At 43.4% G+C, this 15,302-nt stretch overlaps 1 protein-coding gene across 1 annotated transcript in view; it reads right to left on the bottom strand.

Annotated features, from left to right (window-relative positions):
• Positions 1-15,302, bottom strand: part of LOC128880467 (inositol-pentakisphosphate 2-kinase) — a 49,710-nt gene that overhangs the window by 22,534 nt on the left and 11,874 nt on the right. The window contains exon 2 of the mRNA XM_054130594.1: positions 3,577-3,648. The gene's annotated coding sequence lies outside the window, so the exon portion shown is untranslated. The remainder of the gene's footprint in view (positions 1-3,576; positions 3,649-15,302) is intronic.

Below are 15,302 nucleotides of genomic sequence, written 5' to 3' on the forward strand. Positions count from 1 at the left end.
GCGTTAAAGGTTCATTTTAATGAAAATCAATAAAATAGTCCCTTAGAAACTTTCCCACCCTTAGCTTTAATATTTCAATCGGTTGGCAACGTTACGAACAAAGAATCAATGTTAAATAAGCCAAGACTGGAATTATAGACGAGTCAAAACATGTTTTCTCGTATCGTTTTTCTTATCGATGGAATTCTTCCTTTAGCACACCTTTTTAATTAACGCATGTTGGAAATACTATCGTTGCAAGTATCGTATGCGAATCTAAAATTAGAATTCTATATCGTTTGTTTTCCTTGAACTAAATGAAAAAAAGTCAATTCTCCACTATTTTTGTACTATTAGAATAGCGATATTATTGATACCCCTTGATATGGATAATAATGACATATTTCAAAATAGTATTTACACCGCGACAAGCTGAAACTAGTAATAATTCCGCATGGCTGACAATCGTACTTTGTTCGCGTTTTTATTTGCGAAACAAGTTGTAACGTTTATAAACACATTTCGAAATACATATACTTGGTGTAAAGTGCGCGCTTCGGAAGAAAAAGACCGAGTTGAAATATCGCGAGTTACTCGATATTCTTCTCGCAAATCGCGTCGAATTCGAGTAATTCTAAATGAGAGTAGAGATATAAACGTGCCCGTAGCGTAGAAGGAAACGGTTGGATTTGTCGCGAAATTCGCAAAGTTCGTTTTGCTCGTGTTTCCCTTCGTTGGGCAGGAAAGCGCAGAGTTTCGGGTATCGATTTTCTCGCAATTTCCCCCGTTTATTTCATTCTACCGCTGTTGGAGTATTCCCCTACCCAACTCAGCCCGATAAAAGGATACGTACAGTCTACATAGCCGATGGCCGAGGGTGATTTGCGATTCGCGATCCCCCGGTGAGCATTGCTACCCTCGATAGTTGCCGCTACGTAGGCCCTAATAATATCAAACTAACGCAGGCGGCTAAGAGATGCATAATAATAAAATGTACCCGCACGATGAGTTGGACCGCCCTTTGGTATAAAACCGACTGCGAGGGCCGATTTTCAGAACAGCGCCGCCTCGACCCGACTCGACTCGACTCACCTCGCCTCGCTATCGAAAACAGTCGGCTGCCTGCTGTGTGTAACCCTTCCGACCCCTTCCGACCCCTACCGAGTCCCCTCGCTTTTCACGGATTCTATTTATGAGCTTCTACGATTTGAGTCAGGGGTTCTCATAAGCTTCCCTCTTTGTCATATCCGACTATCGTGAGTCACTATTGGAGTTACTTTTATTGCACCGTATCGTCCACGCACAATATTCGGAGAACAATGCTATGGTACCAATGGAACGATATTCAACAATTTTCTGTAAATCTCAACATTACCACGTTATACTTGACCAATGTATCAAATCGAGATAGACGGTTTTATCTAAAATTACTAATACTGTTAAAACCGACCACATCGGGAACACTTTTAACTTTTAAGTGTTGGAACTAACAGTTTTAGTACGACTAAACAAGTAGACAAATTCCTACGTTAATTATTTACGAATTTTGAACTTCTGGATAACTTGGCGGCATTGTATTCGTTTAGGCCGCAATCGATCAAATGTTATCGCGCTTGGTATCGTTTGGATCGCGTAAACCTTCGATCGATGCGTAGACAGAATGACAAGGTAGAAAGTGTAAGAATGTTATTTCTCTCGACTCGTTAGGGGTGGTGCCGTCGTTAATCGCGGAATGCAGATGACGACAAGTACGGTTTCAGGAATTAGCGGGGATAATTTTGTGACATAATGCCAGGGAGTATCGCGATAATGCTGTCTCTATCCCTAATTAGTCTTATTGTCAGTACCGTCAAATCTTTCGCGGACCTACGATTAAGTCGTAAACGAAAGTGAAGTACGTGTCGCTTGCTGGCATCCTTAATAACGGTACGCAAGTACTATACCTGGACGCCTAGTCATCGAATTTTACCCTTTCGTCTCTCCTTGCGCCTTTACAACCCGATTAAGGGATTCCGGGGAAATCGCGGTGGATGTACCAGTTCGGAAGGTTTGGAATATGCGAAAATACGGAGTCGGTTAGATCGGCTAAGAAAGGTTAGATCGAGAAATGTAACGTAACGTTTAAAGCGCGACTCCTTTTTACTAGAATAACGAAACGGATGAGTTTGGTCGGTAGACGAGAGCACATTTTCATAACCAAGGTTGATGTAACGCATAAAATAAGTGAAAGTACTTTGTACAGAATGTGCAACGGAGCGGATGCGGAAATAATAATACGTACACATGTTCTAGCTAGCTATTAGAAACGAAGCTACGGATTGTAAAATGGTTAAAGTCGCCAACCGTACGATTAATTTCGATATTTGAAAATCTGGCTCGCTCGTCGCGTCGCGTAAACGCGTCTAATTGCAATACTGAGGGAGATTGTCAGTTTCATTCGCGTTGTATAACGTCGCGTACGCAATTGTCGCAACGGAATTGGATTCGATAGTCAACAACTTACGCGACCAAGGGTGTTCCGCGTATTTTATAAGCCGCGGCCGATCGATACGGCCCACGGCCGTGTTTATTATTAATCGTAGCTGATAATTAATATTTGTCAAAGGGACTGTCCGACGGTCCGTATCCCGTATCGTAATGAATATTCCGTTCATTAGCGAGTCGAGGATTAGTTGCGGATTGCAGATTAATGCGTTTAGTTTCGCAACGAAAACAAAGGTGCTGTCAGTAAGCTGTTCCTCTTTCCTGTCCTTTTCTCTACAGGGTGTCCCCTCGAGTGCAAAGGGTTAATGATACAAAAAAAATTTCGTTTACGCCATAATATAGAGTCCATTGTATCCTGCGATTTACACGTAAACAAATTTTTCGTGTCATCAATAGTTATTGAAATATGCGTTTGTGACACTTTAGCGTGGACACCCCTGTATGAATCGCTTGCTCTCGGATCGTGAATATTCCGATACCCGGCCACTTGTATCTCGTTCCCTTGTTTTTGCGTCTACGGACGTTCGCGCGTCCGCGTCGGCGTCGGCGTCGGCGTCGATTCTATTAAATTGCGTCGAGTAGCTTTCATCGTTTCGCCGGAAGTATAACGTAATTATAGAAAGTCTAGTAACAGGCTGGATAATCTGCCGATTCTTTGAATGTTCATTTCTTTGGGAAAAGAAAGTATCTCCACCCTTCCGAAATTGAACCATTTACCGTGGTATCGTTCGGATCCTCAACGAGTAACCTGTTAGACTCTCAAGGAAGCGGGAACGTTTCGTCATCGATTACGCGTCGCCGCTGAAATAGTCGAAACGTAAACGTTCGCAAAGGGAGACGAAATTCCCGTGGTAGCTAGGACCGGAAGGGGCACGAAAGACCTGATTTGCGAACCGTTTCGTTATGTAGAACATTTCATTCGTAATTCCAGAAGTTTGCCGTTGCCAAGTTGGCAACTAAGAGCCGATCAATAAACTCAGATTATTCTGGCTGGCTTCGTTCCCTGCGTATATGCACAGGCCTCCGGTAAAGTTCGTATACATGCATACTTTAGGAATTCATGCAACGCCGGCGGTTTTACATTCTTCGTGAACCTAAGCGCGATGTACTTACCGGTTTTTACAAATTGCTGTTTTCCTCGTCACCGTGGACTTGTCGGAAATGACGCACGTGCTTCGACGCTACCTACAACAGGAAACAGGAAAAGATTCGAATTACATATTTCATGGTTAACGAACGATTCGTTTTCCCTCTATTTTCCATCGGTTATGGTCGTTTCTTTTAAGGAACGGGGACAAAGTATAACGAAGGTTTTAAAACCCTTTCACTCCGACTTCTTCCTGTATTCTATTCGTTTCGCTTTTACAGTCGGTATAAGAAGTACGGCGATCGATTTAAAATGAAATTAATAAGAAAAGAAGTAAGAGGTTAACGTTAAAAATAATAAACTTTAATTCGCGCAAATTCTACTCGTAACGATATGTAGGACATGTTGGCACGTTGGTACGGATACGGGAATCTTGACTGTATCATATATTTTATATCTTGCCATGTATCAAAGGCTGCAGACGAATAAGAAGAGACAACGTGCCTTTCCGTATCCGCGAAAGCATGATTTTGCATAAACATCCGCGGTTAGAAAACACCAGAAAAGAAACAAATTCAAACGCAACTTTGTACACTGCATACGACGCGTAGATGTTTCATCCGTATGAACCCTTTGCGGTCATACGCCTGCCTTCCGCCACCGAAGCAATATTAACGTTCCGATCGTGTGTCTGGTCTCAGCCACCAAAACAAATAAACCGTCCCGATCGTATTTCGATGCAAGTCGATACGCTTTGTAGTTATGTACAATTCTTAACGCTTCGCCAACCGGTAGCGGTTGGACGTGTAATTCTCGCGCTTGACTCTTTCATCGGGCGGTGTGCACCACCGGTGGCTCACGCTCGCGCGTTCGTCAGACGGCGTGTACCGACGCGCCGCCCCGTGGTGTAATTCATGCTTAATTCAATGTAAATTTTTTTTACGTATAACTGGTCCGTGTTTAATCTCTTAAAAAATTCCCATGTTTCGTACAATTTAAAATTGGTTCACTACTTTTCTTTTATATCGTGTCATTCTTCGTAAACAAAATTGGATTAATACGATATTTCAAGTGATGTTTGATTTTTCAAAATTAAATTAAATTTCGAAATTAAACGATTTTTACGATTGTCTAATTTTGAAAGTGGTGCAAGTCCATTTAGTATACATACGCAAGTATACGTCAGTTTAGTAAAACACGCCTAAAACAAATTTACGTAATCAAATTAAATTTTTTAACTAACAGACGCGTCCTTCGATTTTCTCGAAACAAAAGAAAATGGACTTGCGGACACTTTCAAAATAAACGGTCCAAGTATTTTTATACCCAGAGCTGTCGTTTATAAAAACCCCGTTGTTGAAATTTGTTTTTGTGAAGAAATAATGTTTTCGTGGTATCTGATGAGATAAGTTGATCTGAAAAGTCGAAAACGTTGAAAAATATGGTTGGCATAATCACGTTCCACGATGTAGACGGAAAAGAAACACGGAACGAACAAAACGAGCCGCGCGTAACTCTATATGGAAAATGACCCGTGTGCTGGTCAAACTCGCAAACTCGAAATTCATGAGAAGGGCGGAGGGGGGGGGGGGACACGAGGGGTGTCGTATATTCAAATTATGGGGTGACCCTTCTCGAAAACTTGACGACGGGGGGCGAAGGGTGGAAACTGGGGAGGGGAGGGGAACGGGAGAGGAAGGGGGGAAATTACGGCGTGTAAGCCAGCCGGCTTGCTTCTCTAAAATCAATAGGGTCGCTTCGAACTCGCGTACTATCCTGCTCGGCCTGCGAAACTCGTTTTGGAAAATTCTAGCCCGCCGAGGCCATCGAATGTTACTCGAAAGCGAAGATAAACACGTGGTAAACAGAGATAACGAGGAAGCGATGTTTAGATACCATTCGTTTACCCTTTTGGAAATTTTTGAATCTACGCTCGAGCGCTTAACGATAGCAAACCCGCGCGCTGTCGTTTTGTCCAGGAGTGTACATCCTAGAAGGTCTAAGCGTCCGTGTAAACATGACGAGCACGAAGGCAGAGTAGGAGAGAGAGAGAGAGAGAGAGAGGGTGTGGGGGGGGAGGGGAGGCCAAAGATCGACAGCTCGAAAGAAACGAGGATCTTGATCTCTCGGACCGGTCGCGGTCGTGCGACGCAACTCCGACGTCCGAACTAAACTCTCGTCCTAACGACCAACACGTACCATCCGATTTTTCGATTCTTCGAGTTGCGACATTTTTCAGGTCCTTGGTCCACTTTTTATTAACTCTTTGACCGGGAAGGGCGTACACGCACGCTCTCGAGAAATCGGATCAGAGAAATGTTTGCACGTGTTCGTAAAAATTTCATCGATTTTAGTTAATGAAAATTGTGTCCGCGACTAGTCCGCGAGTAGTATCAATGGGATTATAATATTATTTTTCCTGATAAAACAACTCGTGATCAAGGGTTCTTCTACCGTGCAAGTACTCTTGTCTAGAATCTGTCGATATCTTTGATTTTCGATCGCACGCAGTCGGTACGAACACTCTTATCGCGCGCGTTCGCACAGGCCCGAAGTGTGAGATTTCCCCGATCCCGATGCGTTCGAAGTTGCACGTGCAAGATACGAAGACAATGGACGGAACGATGGAAATCGCGGAAACGTAATGTCGGGGCTACTCGACTCGACTCGAATGTATTAAAAATAAAAATGGGCATGCGTGTTCGCGTCGAGACGAGAGGAGTCGTGAAACTTGGCGATTTACTAACATATCAGGGCCATCTAACTGTTTTGTAGAACCATTCTGCCTACTTTTCTTTCGACGCTCGCGAGGTGCTCAACTCAAAGCTGTGAGCTGCACGATTTCAGAATAGAAGCTTGCGTGCGATGCGGAAAGCTCGCTGATGGAAGTCTCGACGCTTAACCGACCAGTGGACGAGGGAATTTTCCTCGAAGGGATAAAGAATTTTTCAGCGAAAAAACTAGACAGAATGAAACGAATCCGAGATGACTTCCCCTCCAGAGTCGGAATTCATATCGTCGAACGTGTTTCCCTTGTTTGTCGGGCTGAACGATAATCTAAAGCAACGGCGATATCGCTCGCGACGCAAACGCTTTTGTCATTAAAACTGTAAACTAGAAACTGGTTTTCGCATAAAACCGCTGATCTCGTGGAAGAGAACACGTCCGAGCGACAAGCGCGAGAAAGGACGAAGCTCGAAATTGCCAGTTGCCGTAGTTCGTCAACGAGATGGCAGAAAAAGTAAAAGCAAACGGAAAATCCGTTAGGTAGAAAAATGAAACGATGCAACGCGCACATGACGTTCCGCGGTACGGATCGGGCCTCGTTTCCGTTATTTTCGTATATTTCACGTTCTAACGACGAACAAACGAGCCTCGGCAACGTGAAATTAATTTTCTTTCTTTTTTCAGCAAGACGTCCCGTTCTCGCGGTTAGCAAATCGATCGTCGCTGGTTGATCGGCGCTATTATCTTGGCCGACGAAAACAGGTGCGAACCAAGTTAAATCGGAAAGCATAGGAGCGGAAGGCTAAGAGAAAACAAGATCTCGATCTCTCAACCGGTCGTGCGATTGAAAATGGGGCTCGCGTGTGTACGTGTGCGCCAGACGCGAGACGCGAGACGGTCGAAGGAGCTCGCAGCCCACAGGCCACAGACCAGCATCAGGGCCGGATAACTGTTAGCTGGAACCTCCCTCCGTACCAAGGAAACTCCGTTCTACTTTTTTTCTTGCCCCCTCTTTTCCAACGATTGCGGTGGATCGCAAGCGGTGCTCAGTCTCCGCGACAAACACGCTCCGTCACGCGACTCGCGGATCTTCGAATTAACTCTTTGCGAATCGAATGCCTCTTCCGAGGGGGCATCTCGAGTTCGGCCAAACTTTCTTACCGATTGCTAGACCGCGGATCTTTATGCATTTATAAGAAATTCGAATGCGCAGGAACCTACAAAATGCAAACAATACGCAGAAATATAAAAGAGATTGAAAGTAAAGTTCGTGTTATAATATTTGCAGAATAAAATAAATTCCTGTTTAGGTTGAAGTTTTATAGGTACGTTTACGAGGATTTTATTTTGCATAAGGATCCGCGGTCTGGTGATTACACAGGATAAACTTGAGGGAGCGTGAAATTTGTAAAAGTGTATTGTACGAAAGTGTAAATTGTAAAAAAAGTTATGAATTTAAAAAAAAAATAAGAGTTTCTATTTTTCAAATAGCTATAGCCGAAAATTGACCAAATTAGATGGTTTTTTTTTCAAAGTGACGCTTAATTTTTTTTCTTCTATTTCCGCCTAGAAAACTTTGATTTTGTCCCCATTCTATGACGCGAGTCGCACCATGAGCCGAATTTTTCTTTTATCCGTTTTTTTTTTTTAATCGAAAATAATTATTGTTCATTTTTTCGCTATTTAACTTTGCTCTTGTAGCTCTAATAGCAATTCCTTACATTCCCGTATGTTATTCCCGTTCTTGTGAATTTTGTGGTACTTCGAAATTACTCTAACCATGTTGATTTTGTTGTTTGTTGAAATGACGCACGATTCGGTGGCAAAGCGGGAGAGCACAGTGGCGATGGTCTAACGTGACGTTGATCACGTAAGACGCGTTATTAATGCTGTTGCATCATCTGCGTTCGACACCACCGATATTTTACGGGCAGCTTGATTTTTCAACTTTTGGAAAATCGAGGAGTGATCGCGGCTAATCGAATCACCGCGTTCTGTCGAAACTTGGACGACGTTTCGTACCCGACGTAATTCTTCGACGTGCGCGGCTCGTAAACGACTCCATTGCTAAACTATTCACGATATCGAACCTAGCGTAACTCGCTTCGATCTCAAATATTAACTTTCTAGAGGGACCGCTCGCTAGGCGAGCACGCGGTGTCACGTTGTGGATAATGATGAGGAGCGATTTGGATTTTACACCTTTGTAATAATAATTGTTCGATTTTTCGTTGAAATCTATTACGAAAAATTCATCTCGCGACTCAGCCTGTTTACATAAACCGGTGCTTTAGGGTTTGAACATTGCGTTAAAAATGAATTTCAGTCGGGGAAAAAAGCAGTGGATAAATAAGAAGACGGAAAGCGGACTTTCAATTTCTGGAGCGAAGAAAGTCCGGTGTCGGAGAACTGTCGATGCTAATGTACGGAATCCTCCCGAGAGGGTTAATCCATCGTAGACGACAGACGGTAGATGGTAGATCTCATCCGGAGACTTTCTCTCCGCCGAACCCGTGCTATACGCTTCGAAATAATGTCGAATAGATTGCCCGGACAAGTCTACTCTTGGAAAGTCGTCCGTTTTGTTTCGTTTCGCTCGTGCAACAGCTAAACTTGCCGCTGGCCTGGCGGCCCCTTTGACGCTGGATCCGAGTTTCGAACTGCGCTCCACGGCAATTACAATCCCCTCTGTCTTTTTCCTTCGTCTACCGTGTCTACCGTGTCTACCGTGTCTGCGTCCGAGGCTCCTTAACTTGGAGAGCCCCGTTGACGATTTCCAAAGAGAGATTACGGAATGGTCGTAGTATAGCGCGCGACCGTCGAGTAGGTTCGCGTTTCGATATCGATTCGTTTCGATTCGCTAGCTTCGTATCGGATAACCCTCTACCGATACACCGCGGAGACCAGATCCGATACGGACGCACTGTTCTCTCGGATATTAGGATTTTCTCAAGTAGGCGTGCTATAAAAGGAGCTGTAAGATCGGCGTCTCCGCAAACCTATCGTAGCAGTCTGAACGAAATATAAGGCACGGAGATTCGAACCCACCATCCTATTTAAAAAAGAAAACCCATAATTTTCACATTAACCGAAAACTTGCATCGATCATCGCGCCGACTCAACGTTGCCGTAACGCTATAAACTGTAAATTTACAGAACCCGCTCGCGATACGAATGTAAAACGCCAAAAACAAAGCCGCCCGTTACGTTGCCATCAAATTTCCATTGAAATTCGTAACACGTAACACGGCGAGGTTCATCGTAGCGAAACGCAACGAATGCCGAGTGCGAATCGACTGTCGAAACAGGAAGAATGAACGAAGACGCGTCAATGTGACCGTAATGCGAATTAAGATTACACCGACATCGACACACAGATAACGAGTGTACGTATTTGTTGAAATGTGATCAGAGGAGCTTGGAACGGAAAGAAAAAAAATTACTTTCCTTCCTTATCGTGATTTCTTTTTCCATATTGATTTCTATTAAGGAATCACGTGGATCAGCACATCACGTGGACATAAGGCGGAAGGAATAGAAACGTTTCAATCTCGGTATCGGTGGTGTCACAACATTATAGCCACAGGGAGTAACAGAGATACGAAAGATGAAAGAAAAAGAATCGAGATAAAAGAAAAAGAATTGAGATAAAAGAAAAAGAATCGAGATAAAAGATAAAGAATTAATGCAAGAGTTTGCTTTAACGTGTTCGATAGTCGCTCATTTGCCACGAAATACCGCTCTCCAGACCACTGTGCGACGGTAGACCTCTCTACGAGAGTATACGGTGTACATCCTCGATCATCGTACGAGACGAGAGCCTCGACCGTTTCGTAGCGGCGCTAAGCAAAGGAGATATAGTCGCTAAGCAACAAGTAAGCTCGACGGTAGTAGAGATACGCGGAGCTACTGCATCGCGGAATATACCTTTACGTCTGTGACCCCTTTATATGCGCTTCTATACCTGCGAACATATCCTCGAAACGTCTTTCTTTCGAAACGCGTTATATTTACCGCTTTCGTTAGCCATCCGGCTCGACTTTGTCGAGATTTCGCGTTTTCACCCTTCGCGCTCGGCGACAGCTGGACTGGATTCGATCGAATTTATCCCGGCCATTGTTTTCACTCCGCGCCGATGCAGATCTCCGGTATAAATAAAAGTTGGTTAAATAATCGCATGCACCGCGCAGAAAATAGTTTGCATTGGAAAATATGCGGGATAAAACGGACAGAAACGTTTGTTTTCTCGAACGAGCCAAGGTAAAACGTCGCTGCAAAAATAAGTCGAAAGTCACGAGTATGTAATCTTAAACGGGGAAAGTAATGGAGGAATTTTTTGCACTCGGCCCAAGAAACCGATCTTCTCTATCGACTGTTCTCTATCGAAAAATTGTTCGGGTTCAACTTTCTGTTCTTTGATAGCTGACAGTTCGTTAGACAAAACCAAGCGTTCGTTAAATAAAACGTTGTAAAAAGTATGACGTTGACGAATCGATCGTTCGAGGAATTTTTCGAAACGAGTGCTCGGTCAACGTTCCAAGGATTCGTTCGATCGGCGCAGGCCTTGAAGATTCGCTGCAACGAGCCATCGTTCGAAGCAATCAATTTTTATTATTAATAATTCGCCATTCACACCCCACACGAGCCCATGACCTATTACGAACCCTTCTCATCTTTCATTTGCGTCACGTGTCTATTTTATGCAACCTATGTTCCTACAAAATCAATCTCGAGCCAATTTATTTTTAAACAAATATTTAAGCGACATCCTCCTCGGATATAAGAACACGCTTATCGATGGAGTTTCTATCAAATACGTCAACGATAAGCTACGCGTAATTGGTGCTTGGAGTAAATAATTTTGTTATCGAGCGAAGAGAAAACTCGAGTTCGTTAGAAGAGAAGTTGAAAAAGCGAGCAACTTTTTCGCGCCATTCCTACCGCGACCGGTGAGATAAACGTTTTTCAAATTTCGATGAAAATTTCCGTGATTGAATCGCCTTTAAACCTCGCGACTTCGTCCTCGAATACACTCAAAGTTAAAGTTCAACAACTATTTTATTTCAAACGAAGAAACTTCGACGGATGCGTCGCATTTTGGAACTTGCGTGAATAAAATTTGTAGATTTTTTAGGTAACGATAACAAAAGAGTAAACGGACTAAACGGAAATAATTCGACTTCGCTTCGAGACAAGTGTACTCGGAACGTGAACGGAATTGATTGGCGCTGAAATGGGTGGTTTGCCCTTCCCATGCTCTACTTCTTTCCTACCTGTTGTTATTGTTGTTGTTGGGGTTTCTGCAACGATCCGCCATGGCACGGAGTAACGAGGCCAAAGTCGTTTATATCGACGAAAAAAAAAAAAGAAAAAAAGAAAAGAAACTGGCGTCGAGCGTTAACCGCCGGATCGATTGTTGGAACACATTGGGTAACAATATAAACGGGTCGACCGGAATTATTTAACGGTATCGACCGTTCGAACTCATCGGGCTGCCATAATTGCCGCGGAAATGTTAGCGAACGGCATCGCCAGCACAAAATTCGGATTCTCTACTTTTTGAGGCATATTTACGCTACGATGCAATTAGTTCTACATTTGGCAGCGATTGGCGACTCGCGCGGGTGATTTCGAAGCGGAAAGGTGAACTTTAGATGGGCCGAATAAGTTGTCTCGAACACACTTGGTCCTAAACGTCTACACTCGATTCTTTCGAACCCAAGTAGAGAGGCGAAAGCAGGTTCCCGTTCGCAGACACAGTGGGTTGTATTGTGCAATCGCGAGTGGTTAAAGATATGGACTGTACGACAGCTCCGATGCGTTTTTTCTTTCTTTTCGTCTAGCTTACGTGCAAGCGGAGCGTGGCTCTAAATAGAAAACTACTTTCATCGGGGTCGATACGTTCACTGTCCGAACAACTTATAAATTAGAGAGTTGCTTTGTTTTTCGATCGCAAAAATTCTTACGCATCGTAGATAAACCAACGAAAATAACGCGGTAAATTAATACTGTCCGATTCCGATACTTTAGGAGAAAAGAAATCGGAGATATCCATTATCGTTTGTTCCAGGATGTAAGTGTTAAACGCGTGACAAGGAGCCGGCTACAGTGGCTTTGGCTCAGCGATAAACAATCGCGAGCAAACTCGCGAGTCGAAGATACGACCAAGTGCCAAATCGAAAAACACTCGGCTGCGTCATGCGTGACAAACGATCCCAGGAGAACGCGTACACCCAACACGCCTCGAGTTTCGAGGTTCGTTCGTGTGAACGATTACGTGACCTCAATTGCTGGAAAAACAAATAAACACGCGGCACTCCTTGCGACGGTGCACGGATCTTCGATATAGCCTCGCCCATTTATTTTATTCTTATCCCCTCGAATATATCGTTCGAACGCTTACTTTTTTTTTTTTTTTTTTTTTATACTTCCTCAAAATTGCCGTTCAACAATATTACGAACAACACGTCCTATCGAGTGTAATCGATAATTAGTAATCATATTTACCTCGCGATTATCACGAATAGGTACTCAAACTGTTCCTCGCGTTGTTTATGTCTCTCCACTTGTAACGACCTTAACTGCGCGCAGATATAATTCCGATTCGAGAAACAGAACGCGCTCCTTTCCGTTATCTTATCGGTTACGCTCGGCGTTTCAAGAAAATTGTCGAGAAAATACGAAACAAGAGCCGATGTGTAACTATTTCTGCTGCGACTAAACACGTATTTTTTTTTTTTATCGTGGTAACAAATGGGAGGAAAAGGGAAGAACACGTGGTTGAATCGCGAGGGAAGGAATTGCATCGGAACGATCCGCATTTTGTTTCCCGCACGGCTCGTATTTAGTTTGCGAAAAATCACCTTATCTCGCTCGGCAGCGCTGTGTGATCGAAAACTCGAGAGAGCATGGAACTCGCCAAGGCTATATCTGTGATACGCCGCTTAAACAAAAATAAGCCGAACTCGCCGACGCTCGTGTTTCTCTTCTGGAATTTCTAACAATTTCTTGGCCTAAAATTCGCTTCCAAATACCACTTACATCCAGTAAATTTATTTTAGGGGTTGCGCACCGCTTTGGTTGTTAAAAAAAAAAAAAATCGAATTCTTTTTCTTTCTGCTTAAACTACTCCGGGGGACAGTTACATTTTACAACGAGGAATTATTTATTTACGAATGCTGCTACATGTCATATATTTTTTATAAGATAAATATTAATTTTGTCACTCCTTTGAACCGAATCATGAAAAAATGTATCGCATCTGTTAATGGCATCATGTTAATGGTATACCGTAAAAAATTAATCAAAGTCGGTGCTGAACCTGCCTTGCGCCGGCCCTGAAGTACTCTCTATATATACGAAAAAAAAAGATGTACACGTTGAATCGAATAACTTGCCCCTTTTCAAAGCCGGTTAAAAGTAACCGTTAACTAGAAATCGATATCGAAAGTGTAAGGATAGTTGTAAAATACGATTAGTCGATCGAATAGACAGACGCAACGAGAAATCCGCACGCGTTGGTTTTCTTCGTTATCTATTAGGGGAGTAATCATCGTTGGCCATCTCCGTCGGCAAACGCGACGCGGAAGAAGATCGAGGTGCCGCGAAGACACCATTCATGATCGAGAACGAGTAAGCGTACGTATACGGGGTGATCCTTCCTTCTATATCGCGGCAAGTCGAGCGGAAATCGTGCAGAGAAATCGTATTCCCGATATCGCCCGGTAGAAGACAAATAGACTGGAAGAGCGGTTGTTTTTATCGAAGCAATCATCTTTTACAACCTGACGGGAGAAAAGAGAACGCTTTGCGAATGGTGAGCTTACCGCTTGGTTTGCGTTTTAGTCCGCTCGTGTAACGAAAAACTTGTATGTGCAAAGAACGCAACGCGCGACACGGATCGATAAACGTTCGCACGAACGAACCGAACGAAAATCCAACTCGCGTTCAAAAATATCCTGTCGATTGTGGAATTTTTATTTTTTTCCTTCTCATTTAACGATTCGATACGTGGCGCGCTTTCGATTTCAGTCTTTTCCTGTTTTACGTTAATAAAATTGGTTCAACGAGATATTTCGAAGAAAATACAGCGAGGTCTCCATAAATGCACAGAAACCAGCCCCGCGATCATGTAACTCGAGTTTCCGCGATAGATCGACAACACCGTTCTACATCCGTATTTCCCTAGCCTCGATTTCAAACTACCCTGTAACTGGGAACCGCTTTCACGCTCTTTGTTTTCGTTTACATCGCGGTGGTATTCTAAGAATATTCGTCTTACGTTCACGCGTCCGTTTTGTTGTGTACACTTATACACGTGTTGACGGTAATCGAATGGGGCGCCTTATCATTTAATCCGTCGGTGTACGTCGTAATTCCGTTCCCAGGAATTGCTACTCGTAACGAAACTATATACAACGAATTCCTTTAACGTTACATTGTACACATGCTCCCAAGGCACCCGGCACATTTACATATTATCATAAAGTATAAATAGGTTCCCGTGACGCAAACTTGAGGACCCCAGGCCTGAGAGGTCTGCCTTCGACGAAAACAATGCGAGACGAGCCAAATACGAAAACGCATCTCCCGCCTGTAGCCCTTCGTTAACACGATCGTTCCTGTGTTACATATTTTTTCTTATTTCGTTCGACACCCTCGTCATTCTAAAAATTGTATGAAATCATTTTTACCGAACTCCGAATAACGTTATTTATACTTTGTTCATTTCGGAGCAGTTTTCTACGCATTTTGTTTCTTGAATAAATTTATATCTTCAACATATATATATATATATATATATATCGTAAGAAAAGTAACCCGCAAAATTACAGAAGAAAAATGAAAGCTGAAGGTTTATTCGAGCTTGCGCTGGCGGCTAACTCGTCCCTGTTTAGCAGAGTGTTAAATGCCGTTGCGATAGAGCTCGTCTATCGGATGTAACGAAATTGGTTACACCGATAACGAAGCCATTTTCGAGCCAGAGACGACGGGAAGCAGCGGAGAAAATTTCACTTCCGGCGAC

The sequence above is a fragment of the Hylaeus volcanicus genome, chromosome 7 (genome assembly GCF_026283585.1).
Source record: "Hylaeus volcanicus isolate JK05 chromosome 7, UHH_iyHylVolc1.0_haploid, whole genome shotgun sequence".
Classification (NCBI taxonomy): Eukaryota; Metazoa; Arthropoda; class Insecta; order Hymenoptera; family Colletidae; genus Hylaeus; species Hylaeus volcanicus.